The 15,215-nt window shown below is 43.0% G+C and overlaps 1 pseudogene; it reads left to right on the top strand.

The window, feature by feature from the left end:
- The window catches only part of LOC128523917 (histone H2AX-like), a 37,735-nt pseudogene that overhangs the window by 13,032 nt on the left and 9,488 nt on the right, over positions 1-15,215 (top strand).

The following is a 15,215-nucleotide window of genomic DNA, read 5'->3' as shown; positions in this document are numbered from 1 at the left end:
AATTAACCTGCGACTCTAAAACGGCGGGAAGGGACACAAAGCGAAGCGGAGGGGGGAGGAGTAGCAGGAAAAGACTGAGGTGGTAGGAGGTCCCTCACGTGTTGAGGTTTTGTATATAGACCAATCAAAATCCGTTCTTGGCTTGTGCTTAATTACAATGTGACCTGTACATAGAGGGCCCTCGAGGCGGAGCTGTTCATTCTTCTCTCAGTCTCATCTAGAAGTAACAGCACCATGCCTGAGCCAGCCAAGACCGCCCCTAAGAAGGGCTCGAAGAAAGCCGTGACCAAGACCGCCGGCAAAGGAGGCAAGAAGCGCAGAAAGTCCAGAAAGGAGACCTACGCTATCTACGTGTACAAAGTCCTGAAGCAGGTTCACCCCGACACCGGCATTTCGTCCAAGGCGATGGGGATCATGAATTCGTTCGTCAACGACATCTTCGAGCGCATTGCCGGTGAGTCTTCTCGTCTGGCTCACTACAACAAACGTTCCACCATCACATCCAGGGAGATCCAGACCGCCGTGCGCCTGTTGCTGCCCGGTGAGTTGGCCAAGCACGCCGTGTCCGAGGGCACCAAGGCCGTAACTAAATACACCAGCTCCAAGTAAAGCGCGTCACCGCCGCCTTCATCAACACAACGGCTCTTTTAAGAGCCACCCATGTTGTCCGTCAAAGAGTGATTTCCGGTCCTGTATTTATTAGTAAATACATTGAAGTATTTTTTTAGGAGAACCTTGTAAATCAAATGTAACCTTTAAGCGGTGTTCTAGATCAAAACAGTTTCTAGCAGTACAGAGCTATTCAGTATGAAGCAGCTCTACAATATAAAGTCTGTTACTTTTTGTTGCAACAAATAAAACCATGAATCTCGGAAGTTCATTTAATACAACATAAATACTAAGATTTGGATGGACGATTAAATAAACTTCTGCTATATAAATATTTAACTCTCCTGTTAGTTTTTGACTCTCACTCATGTAAAGTGACTGGGATTATTTGGTTCCATTATAAATCCACTATAATACATATGTATAATGTTCTATTAGGCTTTGTTTTATTGACTTCATCGCTTGTAAACCTCACAATTTTGAACTTGCATTTTCTGTGTAAGTCCTGCAGACCTTATTTACTGGAGCTCACATCCCTAATTTTTAGGGGGGGGGGGGGATTTTAAATATGACAAATACTAAGATGAAGCCTATTGTACTGTTTATCACAGATTACTTCAGTGAGATGTTTACCAAAATCACTTTTTTGAAAGGAGATTTTATATATATACAAAAGTTATTTGATGCTATATATATATGGCATCAAGTAACTTTTGTGTTCCCGGTCACAAGTGTATGTGTACATATATATATATATATATATATATATATATATATATATATATATATATATATATTGTGGCGTGGGCGGAGCGGCAGCTAACAACCATAATGCATTGCAGGGGGGGGTTTCAATGTGTTCACCCTGTTGGGGAAGGGTGTTTGGGTTAGTGGCTTCGGCCAGGTTTGTGTGTTAGGGTGTGTGTGATCTGTTATATGTGCTCTGGTTCATGCTAAGGCTGAATTGGATGTATGTGCTTGTGTTGCTCATGTTATACAAGTGCTGTGTCACAAAATAAAGTATTCCCAGCCATTGCATTGGGTAGCAAATAAGTTTACTTGTCTCTCCAACATCCTTTCTGGTGGTAAAACACTGCAATATATATATATACACACAGTTGTGTTCAAAATAATAGCAGTGTGTTGAAAAATGTAAGTAAAGCTCTATATCCATATAATAATGTTTAATTTAAATCACATAAATGCATTGGACTCTCTGCACATTCTATTATGAATCACAACATGAAGAAAAATGTGCTAAATTTATTATTAGTTTACAGAAAGTGAAGAAAAACACATATTAGTGTGGTTCGGTGGAGGTTCACCTTCCAGCAGGACAACAATGGAATGGTTTAAAACAAAACATATCCATGTGTTAGAATAGCCCAGTCAAAGTCCAGATCTAAATCCAATCGAGAATCTGTGGCAAGATCTGAAAACTGCTGCTCACAAACGCTGTCCATCTAATCTGACTGAGCTGGAGCTGTTTTGCAAAGAAGAATGGTCAAGGATTTCAGTCTCTAGATGTGCGAAGCTGGTAGAGACATACCCTAAAAGACTGGCAGCTGTAATTGCAGCAAAAGGTGGTTCTACAAAGTATTGACTCAGGGGGCTGAATAATTACGCACACCCCACTTTTCAGTCATTTATTTGTAAAAAAAAATATGTTTGAAATCATGTATGATTTTCGTTCCACTTCTCACGTGTACACCACTTTGTATTGGTCTTTCACGTGGAATTCCAATAAAATTGATTCATGTTTGTGGCTGTAATGTGACAAAATGTGGAAAAGTTCAAGGGGGCCGAATACTTTTGCAAGCCACTGTATATGGATGTATTTAATCACTATCAAATATTATATTAAAACATAAATTCATAGGTTCATTATTCTCAAATATGATATTACTATTATAATAAACCTTAGGCACGAGACAGCCGTCAAGGCTATTATATACAAATTCTTGTATAATTTTTATTTTGTAACACATTTATTTTTCAGGGGTTTGTCATGAATATGCAAATAAATATTTATATATAATAAAATAAATATTTTTTATAATTAAAAATTTGACGAAACTAATTTTATTATAAAATAAACAATATAAAATAAATGTTTTGTATTTATATGAAAATAAATGTTGTATATGAAAAAAATAGAAATATTAATAGGCTATTTGTTTTTAAATGTATTTTAAAAACTATATTTCTATTTTTTCATATACAACATATTTATTTTCATATTGCTTGTTTTATTTTATTGTCTCATGTAATTTGTAATTTGTAAACCATTAACTTATGATTTTCTTCTTCTTCTTTGTCTTTCGGCTGTTCCTCTCTCACTGCATCCATAAATCTCCTCTTTGGTCTTCCTCTAGACCTCCTGCCTGGCAGTTCCAACCTCAGCATCCTTCTACCGATATATTCACAATCTCTCCTCTGAACATGTCCAAACCACCTCAATCTGGCCTCTCTGACTTTATCTCCAAAACATCTAACATGGGTTGTCCTTCTGATAAACTCATTCTTAATCCTATCCATCCTTGTCACTCCCAAAGAGAACCTCAACATCTTCAGCTCTGCTACCCCCAACTCTGCCTCCTGTCTTTTCTTCAGCGCCACTGTCTCTAAGCCGTAGAGCATTGCTGGTCTCACGACTGTCCTGTACACCTTTCCTTTCATTCTCGCTGATACTCTTTTATCGCACAACACACCTGACACTTTTCTCCACCCATTCCAACCTGCCTGTACCCGCCTCTTCACCTCCTTTCCACACTCTCCGTTGCTCTGGACCGTTGACCTTAAGTACTTAAAATCCTGCACCTTCTTTACCTCTGCTCCCTGTAGCCTCACCGATCCTCCTGGGTCCCTCCCATTTACACACATGTATTCCGTCTTGCTGCGGCTAACCTTCATTCCTCTGCTTTCCAGAGCATACCTCCACCTCTCCAAATTTTCCTCCACCTGTTCCCTGCTCTCGCTACAGAGCACAATGTCATCTGCAAACATCATAGTCCATGGGGACTCCTGTCTTACCTCATCTGTCATCCTGTCCATCACCAGAGCAAACAAAAAGGGGCTTAGAGCCGATCCTTGATGCAGACCCACCTCCACCTTGAACTCTTCTGTCACACCTACAGCACATCTTACCATTGTCTTACAGCTCTTATACATGTCCTGCACCACTCTAACATACTTCTCTGCCGCTCCAGACTTCCTCATACAATACCACAGCTCCTCTCTTGGCACCCTGTCATACGCTTTCTCTAAATCTAAAAAGACACAATGCAACTCCCTGTTACCTTCTCTGTACTTTTCTGCCAGCATCCTCAAAGCAAATACTGCATCTGATGTACTCTTTCTAGGCATAAAACCATATTGCTGCTCACAAAAGCTCACCTCTGTCCTTAACCTAGCTTCCACTACTCTTTCCCACAGCTTCATTGTCTGGCTCATTAGCTTTATACCTCTATAATTGCCACAGCTTTGCACATCTCCCTTGTTCTTAAAAATTGGCACCAATACACTTCTCCTCCATTCCTCTGGAATCCTCTCACTCTCCAAGATCTTGTTAAACAAACTTGTCAAAAACTCTACTGCCACCTCTCCTAAGCACTTCCATACCTCCACAGGTACAGTATGTCATCAGGACCAACAGCCTTTCCACTCTTCATCCTCTTCAACGCCCTTCTCACCTCACTTCTACCAATATTTGCTACTTCCTGTTCCACAACAGTCACCTCTTCTACTCTTTGTTCTCTTTCGTTTTCCTCATTCATCAACTCCTTAAAGTACTCCTTCCATCTTCCCATCACCCTCCTGGCGTCTGTCAGTACATTTCCATCTCTATCTTTAATCACTCTAACCTGCTGCACATCCTTCCCATCTCTATCTCTTTGCCTTGCCAACCTGTACAGATCCCCCTCTCCCTCCTTACTGTCTAGCCTAGCATACAAGTCCTCATATGCTCTTTGTTTGGCCTTTGCCACCTCTACCTTCACCTTACTCTGCATCTCCCTGTACTCCTGTCTACTCTCTTCAGTCCTCTCAGTGTCCCACTTCTTCTTAGCTAGCCTCTTTCCCTGTATACACTCCTGGACTTCCTCATTCCACCACCAAGTCTCCTTGATGATACACCAAGTACCCTCCTACCTGTCTCCCTGACCACATTGGCTGTAGTTGTCCAGTCAACTGAAAGCACCTTCTGACCACCCATAGCCTGTCTCAACTCCTCCCTAAAGACTTCACAACATTCTTCCTTTCTCAGCTTCCACCACTTTGTCCTCTGCTCTGCCTTTGTCCTCTTCGCCTTCCTCACCACCAGGGTTATTTTACACACCACTATTCTGTGTTGTCTGGCTACACTCTCCCCTACCAACACTTTGCAGTCACTGATCTCTTTCAGGTTACAACGTCGACACAAGATGTAGTCGACTTGAGTGCTTCTGCCTCCACTCTTATATGTCACCCTATGTTTCTGCCTCTTTTGGAAGAAAGTATTTACTACTGCCATTTCCATCCTCTTTGCAAAGTCCACCACCATCTGCCCTTCTACATTCCTGTCCTAAAGACCAAACCTGCCCATCACATTCTCATCACCTCTGTTCCCTTCCCCAACATGTCCATTGAAGTCTGCACCAATCACCACTCTTTCACCTCTGGGGATGCTCTGCATCACTTCATCTAACTCACTCCAGAATTTCTCCTTCTCTTTTAACTCACATCCTACCTGTGGGGCATAACCACTAACAACATTGAACATTATCCCTTCAATTTCCAGCTTCAGACTCATCACCCTATCTGATACTTTCTTCACCTGTAGAACATTCCTTACAAACTCCTCTTTTAGAATAACTCCTACTCCATTTCTTTTCCTATCCACACCATGGTAAAACAATTTGAACCCTGATCCTAAGCTTCTAGCCTTGCTACCTTTCCACCTGGTCTCCTGGACACACAGTACATCCACCTTTCTTCTCTGGATCATATCAACTAACTCTCTTCCCTTCCCTGTTATGGTCCCAACATTCAAAGTCCCTACTATCACTCCTAAACTCTTGCCTTTCCTCTTCTCTCTCTGCTTTCGAACACGCCTTCCTCCTCTCCTTCTTCGACCAACAGTAGCCCAATTTCCACCAGCACCCTGTAGGTCAACAGCACCAGTGGCGGTCGTTGTTAACCCAGGCCACGACCGATCCGGTATGGGAATTATATTCTTGATTCGCATCATTGATTTGGCAAATGTTTTACGTCGGATGCCCTTCTTGACACAACCCTCTGCATTTATCCAGACTTGGGACTGGCACAAGAAGACATTGGAGTTACAAACTCCCCGCACACAGACCTGAAGCAGGATTTAAACCTCCAACACTCAAAGTACAAGATCACAGTGCTAAAGGAAACAGTCACTTACTAAACTCGGCCACAAGATGGCATTTATTATTATTATTATTATTTACTTTTTTAAAAAAGTAGAGCAAATGTCTTTAACCTTCAATTCAGTTATTCAGCTATTTCATAATATAACTACAGAAAAAAACTGAATTACTATTTTATCATAATTTTAAATCATGTTTTTATTGTTTTGTTTTTGTACATCTCGTCCATAGTTCTTTGTCGTTTTTGTCGCAAAGCATCTCTCCAGTATATATGTAAGATTTTCCCCTTGTATGTGCATATTTTTTTCCATGTATGCGCAGTTACTTTTTTCCATGTGAGAACTCTCTTTCTCATTTAAGCTGTAAGCTAAATGCTAAAGCTAATGCGCAAGGCACTATGGGATTTGGAGGCTGACGAGGACACAGTGAACACAGAACCATGCAGCTCCAGGACTTATCATGATGGAATATACAGTGAATTATAGCGTGATAATTGTGGATTTGCAACACTTACCAGATACTGTATGTTAAAATAATTGGATGTTACTGTTTAGGGCTGTAAACAGTAGCTTTATAGCTTTGTAGCATTGCTAATACTATTGAAGTGTTTGGGGAAAATGCCGAGCCGAGTGTAAATGTCAGTCATTAAAAGGAATAGCATCTCATTTAGACCATTAAACACGCTGATGTAAACAATGAGCTCCATGGCACGAGCTTTAAATCCTGAGCAGAAGGTGAGTGAGAACTTAAGGACCCTTTGCTCTTTTCAGGAACACCTCTGTAAATTTTGCATTTGATGTGAAAATCAAGGTCCCTTATTTTAAAAATGGCTTTTACCATTAAGTACTGAATACTGCTAACTTGTGAACACACACATCATGTTCATGAAGACAGAGACTGACGCGTGTGTCCCTGTCCCCAGATTAAGACGTACTCAGTGGTGTTTCTGAAAAGTAACACCACTGTTATCCTAAAGTAATTACTGACCTTCTGCTCAGGATGTAAAGCTGGTGTGGAAATCAACTGATACACAGAGAGTTGATGATTTACACACAGTTCACTGTCAGAAGGAAAACACACAAGCATACATGTTATAAGCCGTATGAACGCACAATTAATGACTTTATAATATAAATAGATAAAACCCGGACAAAAGCCCCTTTTCTTGAAAGCACATGGCTAACTGTTCAGAAGATCTATGATAATGCCACTACATTATACGCCAGTACACATTATATGGCACTACAATAGCACTAATATGCTCCAATAAGTTGCGTACAACAACATATTAATCATCTGTAACATTACCCATAACAGGAGCAAGAGCTCAGGGCTAATTAGCACTAGGCAACAGTTAATTGTCTGCTTTTAGTCTGCTATTAGCTCTTTCAGTAAGCTATCGGGTCAGCATAGTGATATTCGCAGGCTTATACTCCATATTTGAACAAGAATTTTACAGAAACAATGGAGCTAATTTTTTACATCATGTATGTGTCCAAATATGAATTAATAAACAAGCTAGTTTTTTTACTATGCTAATCACTAGTGGTTAGCATAGTCATATTAGCTGGCTTATAAATTCATATGTGGATGTATATTCCGTATATACCTCTGTATATTTCTTCGTCAGCTCTTATTGCTAGCCCTAGAGCCTCTCCTACCAGCATAAACAGCAGGGCCGACAGTGGGCGTCCCTGTCTAATGCCGTGGATCTCAAAGTGTGTGGCGCGCCCCACTAGTGGGGAATACAGACACGGCAGGTGGGGCGCAATTAACAGGAGGGAATTAGTGGAAAATAATAGGAAAGTACCTATTCTAATTCATGCTTTTCTTTATTGACAATAAAGATCAGACACTCGAAACTAAACAATCACACACAAAGAAATGGATCATTAATACAAGTAAATTGTATTAATGTTTTATTTATGTTTTTCTGTTTTACTATTTTATTATTTTGTTTTATTTGTTTGTTTTATGTTTTTATCTCTTGATTTTGTTAAGCACTTTGGTCAGCTTGCTGAGAGAAATGTGCTATATAAATAAACTTGACTTACTTACTTACTTAAATTAAAATAACATCAGAGAAAAAATGGAACCATAGTGCAACAATAACGGTTTAATGTTGGCATGTTAATTTGCAGAGGAACAATAAAGTATATAAGGAAACATTCGGTATTATATATGTAATTTTATTTATTCCAATGTGTATGCTGATGTTTCTGTATTTTTGTTAAACATTAATATTTTATCAGGCAGTACTAGTCTGGCATTTCTAGTTTCCAGTGTGGCAACAAAGTTGCTTTTTGATCCTTCAGGCGCTGAACAGAAGGGAAGATCAATATCGTTCTTCGCTTTTTGTTGCTATGCGGCATTTTAAGATGATCCCTAAATCATTTGTTGCGCCGTAGAAAATAATGGTGTTTATGCTTTTAAACATGTATAATTTAAGGCGGATGTAGCTTAAACACAATGTAGAGAGGAAATATAGGTGGGTATCTTATTTGCGGGTTTATTTACGCAGCTATTGAATTCGGAGATGCGAATATAAAACTAACTTTACCGCGGACACAAACCGGGTCAGTAGCGTACTGTATGTAATGAGCGTAATAACGTCAATGGATACATTTGTTACATGGACCACAAAAAAAGCAGGTGATTCAGCACTATCAGCCTAATCAACCAAAAAGCCAGCCGAAAGGAAAACATGATAAAGCCTACTGTATGTTGCGCTTGGATTCATGGTGGGGATGGTGGGGGCAGAGGAGAGACCCGTGTGTGTTTTGTGTCTTAAACCGCTGGCAGCAGACAGCATGAGACCCAACAGAGTAGGAAGACACTTAGAGACAACACACCCCAGTCACGTTAATAAGCCACTCGACTTCTTTGAAAGAAAGCTCTTGATAAGTGATGAAGTAAGTCTGTTATAACAATAGCACATGTATTTGATCTGTTTTGAACTTGGTGTTATTTGATCTTATTGGTTTAGAAATTGATATTTCAATAAATGGTAAACTTGGCCGATTTCGTTATCATTTTGTTGACAAGTGTGGCTTGAAAATCTCCCCCTAATCCGCCCCCCCCCCTATTGTGGTGGAATGACAAAAAAATTTTTTTGAGAACCACTGCTCTAATGGATCTGGTGGACGGGAAGCATTCAGTTAAAAGTCTATCACATTTAATACAAGTTAAGATGTCATTATAAAATATTTTTATCAATTTTATGAAACCTTCTGTCAGGCCAGCAGAAAAGACAAAACAGACAAGACCGTATCCACATACAGACACGGCAGAAACGGACTACAACTTCCAGCAGACACACGTTCCATGTCACCTGAATTCTAAGCACACCTGCAGCCAATTACCCAGATGCTTAAATAGAGACCCAGTAATGGAGGAATGTTGCGAAGTTCAAGTTCAAGTTCAAGAGCTTTATTGTCACTTCAACCATATACGGTTAGTACACAGTGAAACGAAACAACGTTCCTCCAGGACCAAGGTGCTACATGCAACATAGACTTACAACATAAATTAACAGAGAAGCTAAACTAGCTAACTAAGAGGCCTAGTTAGCTGGCTAGCAGAGACAAGACAGATAGTCCTAACATAAATTACAACATAAATTAACAAAAACTAACTAAAGACTAACTAACCAAAAGACTATCTACAGGTTTTACAGACAACAGACAACATAAAGTGCACGTGCAAATGTACAAACGAGCAACAACAAAGTGACAGTGCGACAACAACGACATATCAGAACATAAAATATGGTGTTGAGGTAGTAAAACATAGCAGCAAGAATTGAGATTTGTGCAAAAAGTAATGAATATTGTGCAAAAGAGATAAACAGTGAGGCATTTACAGATGTGTGTACGATAGTTTGGTGGTGTAGGTCAGTGTGTCTGTGCTTGTGTTGAGTAGTCAGTCCAGTGTTAATATTTTGATGTATTGATGTAGTTGAGTTAAGCTGAGTGATAATGTTTGTGTATGTGTGTGTGTGTGTGTGTGTGTTTATCAGTTCATTCCCTTTTTGTTGAGGAGACGGATGGCTTGTGGAAAAAACACAATTCCCAAACCAGACAGTGATGCAGCCGCTCAGGATGCTCTCGATAGTCCCTCTATAGAAGGTGATCAGGATCGGTGGTGGAAGCTGGGCCTTTCTCAGTCTTCTCAGAAAGAAGAGACGCTGTTGGGCTTTCTTGTGTAGGGAGCTGGTGTTGAGGGACCAGTTGAGGTCCTTCTCCAGGTGGACACCCAGGAATTTGGTGTTTTCGACAATCTCCACAGAGGAGCCGTTGATGCTCAGCGGAGAATGGTCGCCTTGTGTCCTCCTGAAGTCAACAACCATCTCTTTTGTCTTGTCAACATTCAGAGACAGGTTGTTGTTGTTGTTGCACCAGTCCGTTAGCCTCTGCACTTCCTCTCTGTACGCTGACTCGTCATTCTTGCTAATGAGACCCACCACGGTCGTGTCATCAGCGAACTTAATGATGTGATTTGAACTGTGTGTTGCTACACAGTCGTGAGTCAGCAGTGTGAACAGCAGGGAACTGAGCACACAGGCTTGTGGGGCCCCAGTGCTCAGTGTGGTGGTGCTGGAGGTGCAGTTCCCGATCCGTACTGACTGAGGCCTTCCGGTCAGAAAGTCTAGGATCCAGTTGCAGAGGGAGGTGTTCAGGCCCAACAGGCTCAGCTTCCCGATCAGTTGTTGGGGGATGATAGTGTTCAATGCTGAGCTGAAGTCTATGTACAGCATTCGAACGTATGCGTCCTTCTTGTCCAAGTGTGTGAGGGCAAGATGGAGTGTAGTGGAGATGGCATCGTCCGTTGAGCGTTAGGACGGTACGCAAATTGCAGTGGGTCCAGTAAAGGGGTCAGCAGGGTCTTGATGTGTCTCATGATGAGCCGCTCGAAGCACTTCATGATGGTGGGTGTAAGTGCGACGGGACGGTAGTCATTGAGACAGGACACAGTAGACTTCTTGGGCATGGGGACGATAGTGGTGGCTTTGAAGCACGTGGGAACGATGGCGCTGCTCAGAGAGATGTTGAAGATGTCGGTGAGAACATCTGCCAGCTGTTCAGCACATTCTCTGAGCACTCTGCCTGGGATGTTGTCTGGTCCAGCAGCTTTACGTGGGTTGACTCTGCGTAGAGTTTTCCTCACCTCAGCTGTAGTGAGACACAGCACCTGGTCGTTCGGAGAAGGGGTGGTCTTCCTCGCCGCCACGTCGTTCTGCCTGTCGAACCGAGCGTAGAAGTTGTTCAGCGCATCTGGGAGGGAGCCGTCACCGTCACAGGCAGATGATGTCGTCCTGTAGTGAGTGATGGCTTGTAAGCCCTGCCACATGCGCTGTGTGTCGCCGCTGTCCCTGAAGTGATTGTGGATTCTCTGGGCGTGTGCGCACTTTGCCTCTCTGATGGCCCGAGATAGTTTGGCCCTTGCTGTTCTGAGGGCCACCTTGTCTCCCGCTCTGAAGGCACAGTCTCGGGTTCTCAGAAGTGCACGCACCTCCGCAGTAATCCACGGTTTCTGGTTGGAACGTGAGATGATGCTCTTGGAGACAGTGACGTCATCGGTGCACTTGTTAATGTAGCTGGTCACTGATGACGTGTACTCCTCCAAGTCAGTGAAGTCGCCGTAAGTTGCAGCCTCCCTAAACATGTTCCAGTCAGTGCTCTCAAAACAGTCCTGAAGAGCAGAGATGGCTCCTGATGGCCAGGTTTTCACCTGCTTCAGAACCGGTTTTGAACGCCTGACGAGTGGTCTGTATGCTGGAATTAGCATAACAGAGATGTGGTCTGAGTAGCCGAGGTGGGGGCGGGGCTCTGCCCGATATGCGCCGGGGATGTTTTTGTAAACAAGATCCAGCGTGTTATCCCCTCTCGTTGCAAAGTCCACATACTGATGGAATCTAGGAAGCATTGACTTGAGATTTGCATGGTTGAAATCTCCAGCAACAATAAACAGTCCATCCGGGTGTGTATTTTGCAGTTCACTGATCTTTGTATACAGTTCCCATAGCGCTTCCTTAGCATTAGCGCTAATGGGAATGTACACTCCGATAATGAAAACAGTTATACGCTCCTGAGAGTTTTTCCGGATTTACCAAGCCGTGTTTATTTGTATTAGCTTTTCCGTGTATGACTTTGTTCTGGTATTTTGGTTTCCGAGTTTTGATCGCGAGTTTCCGAGTGTGTGTGTTTTGCAGATTGACCGACCGTTGCCTGTTTTTGACTTCCGTGTACAAACTACCTGTGTTTATTTTTGTAATTGGTTTAATAAAACTAGTCTTGCTTATCTGCACTTGCGTCCTACTACACGTTAATCCTGACACCTTCTCTGAAACCATTTAAAAAAAAAAACATCATACATATATTGGTATTCGACTCTGTCCAACACTTTTTCAAAGTCAATGCTTAATAGACTTTTTTTCATTTTCTTGCATGTATCCTATCATATCTCTTGTGCTGCTAACTGTAGCCGCTATATTTTTTCCTTCTACTGCATACAGTAGGCTTGTGTTGTGGTTATTACATTGTGTACCGATTGGACCCCAAACCTCATATCTGTACAGCACGATAGGCGCAATGACGCTATAAGATATTTTACATTAGATTATAATTATGATGTTTATTCTGTAGAATATTTTCTTGATTGCACATAGAGCTTTTCGTGATTTTATTTTATTTTTTTTACAGTGCATTCACTCCCAGTTCTAAGCCGTTTTTGTTTTTCTTCTTTTTTTTGTCCAGTGAGTCCTCAGATTGTTTAGCTTTAAGTTGGTATTTTCCTTCTCTTTATACTCTACTTGAAACTAACAAAATTTTAAGTTTGTGAAGAATATTTTGTATCTGCTCAACCAAAAGAATTATGATGGCGCCGGTGAGGTCGGCTGCCGTCACAACTGCTCTGACCACCTTTTCTTTGTTTTTGTTTTTTACAAGGCACAATCTTGTCCACCGTTTGGTAAATCCGACCACGCCGCCATCTTTCTCATACCAAAATACAAACAAAGGCTGAAACAGGAAGTTCCGGTTCAGAGGGAGGTCGCGCGCTGGACGGACCAATCGGTGGCCGCGTTACAGGACGCACTCGATGACGCAGACTGGGACATGTTCAGGAACAGCTCAGATGATGAAGTCAGCGTGTTTACGGAAGCGGTTGTGGGATTCATTGGGAAACTAGCGGATAATACCGTGGAAAAAAAGACTATCAGAAAGTTTCCCAACCAGAAGCCATGGGTGGATAAAACCATCTGCGACGCTCTGAGATCTTGCACCGCTGCCTACAACACGGGACTTGCATCGGGGGACATGGAACCATACAAGGCTGCGTCGTATAACGTCCGGAAGGCGGTGAAAGAGGCGAAGCAGCACTACGGGAGGAAAATAGAGTCACAGCTCCAACAGAGTGACTCTAGGAGCCTGTGGCAGGGACTAAGGACAATTACTGATTATAAAGCAACAACATCCAGTATGACGAACGCGGACGTGACTTTGGCAGACGAGCTGAACACTTTCTATGCTCGCTTCAAGGCTGCAGCTAAAGATGCTAGCGATGCTAATGCTAGCGGCGCTAACGGCTGCAGACAGGAAGTCACTGCCAGCACCGGAAGCGCGTTCATCATCACCGAGCACGACGTGAGGAGAGCCTTCAAGAGAGTGAACACCAGGAAAGCAGCAGGACCAGACAGCATCTCAGGTCGTATTCTCAGAGCCTGCGCAGACCAGCTAGCACCTGTGTTCACTGAGATATTCAACATCTCTTTATCTCAGTCGGTGATCCCCACATGCTTCAAAGAGTACATCATTGTTCCTGTCCAAAAGAAACCTCAACCTGCTTCCCTCAACGATTATCGCCCTGTAGCCCTCACATCAGTAGTGATGAAGTGCTTTGAACGCCTGGTCAGAGACTTAATCGTTTCTTCACTACCAGACACACTGGACCCACTACAGTTCGCTTACCGTCCAAACCGCTCTACGGATGACGCTATCTCTCATCTCCTTCATACATCCCTCACTCACCTGGACACTCGGAGAGGGAAATATTGGGGAAAATTCTCTTCATCGACTACAGCTCTGCATTTAATACCATAATTCCCTCCACACTCACGACCAAGCTGGAGCACCTGGGACTCAGCTCATCAATGTGTCAGTGGATCTCCAATTTTCTGACTGGCAGACCACAGGCAGTAAGGATGGGCGGACATGTCTCAGCCTCCTTCACTCTCAGCACTGGAGCCCCCCCAGGGTTGTGTTCTGAGCCCCCTGCTGTACTCTCTGTACACCTATGACTGCGTGGCCACTACCAACTCCACCACCGTCATCAAGTTTGCTGACGACACTGTCGTGGTGGGCCTGATCACGAACAACGATGAGACGGCCTACCTGGAGGAGGTTGGAAATCTGGAGAACTGGTGCCAGAGAAACAATCTCCTCCTGAATGTCAGCAAGACAAAGGAGCTGATAGTGGACTTCAGTACAAAGCAGGTGAGGAACTACCAGACCCCCGTCATCAACAGCAGCCCAGTGGAGAGAGTGGACAGCTTCAGATACCTCGGTGTTCACATCACGCAGGACCTGTCATGGTCCTGTCACATCAACACTCTTGCACCATAGAGAGCATCCTGACGGGAAACATCACGACCTGGTTCGGGAACAGCACCATGCAGGACAGATGACGTCTACAGAGGGTGGTGCGATCAGCTGAGTGCATCATCCGCACCGAGCTTCCTGACCTGCACTCAGTCTACACCAAGAGGAAGATCGTGAAGGACCTCAGCCACCCAACAATGGACTGTTCACTCTGTTGCGGTCTGGGAAGCGATTCCGCTCCTGAAGGCCAACACAGATATCCCTTTTCCACTGCTCTGGTTCCCGTGCCGGTTCCGTGCCGGTTCCCAATTTTGGAACTAGTGCCGCGCTTTTCCACAGAAAAAAGTTGGTGCCGGTGCCCTAAAATAAGCACCGAACCGGCCCCTAAACTCTGCTGGTCTAGTTGAGAACCTGTGACGTCATGAGCGGTGGGCAGAGTTATAGGGAGCATTAAAAAAAAATGGCGGAGACCCAAAGTCCGTTAATGTGGAGCGCGGACGAAACAAAAACGTTTTTTCAGCATTTTGAACATTCGCCGAGATTGCTTTAAAAAAAAATAAAAGTGTATGAGGAAATAAGAGAAGAACTAATAGTCGCAGGCTTCACACGAACAACTGACTAAATAGTGTATAAG

Source organism: Clarias gariepinus, chromosome 1, assembly GCF_024256425.1.
Source record: "Clarias gariepinus isolate MV-2021 ecotype Netherlands chromosome 1, CGAR_prim_01v2, whole genome shotgun sequence".
Taxonomy (NCBI): domain Eukaryota; kingdom Metazoa; phylum Chordata; class Actinopteri; order Siluriformes; family Clariidae; genus Clarias; species Clarias gariepinus.
This window is presented reverse-complemented; position numbering and strand designations above follow the sequence as displayed.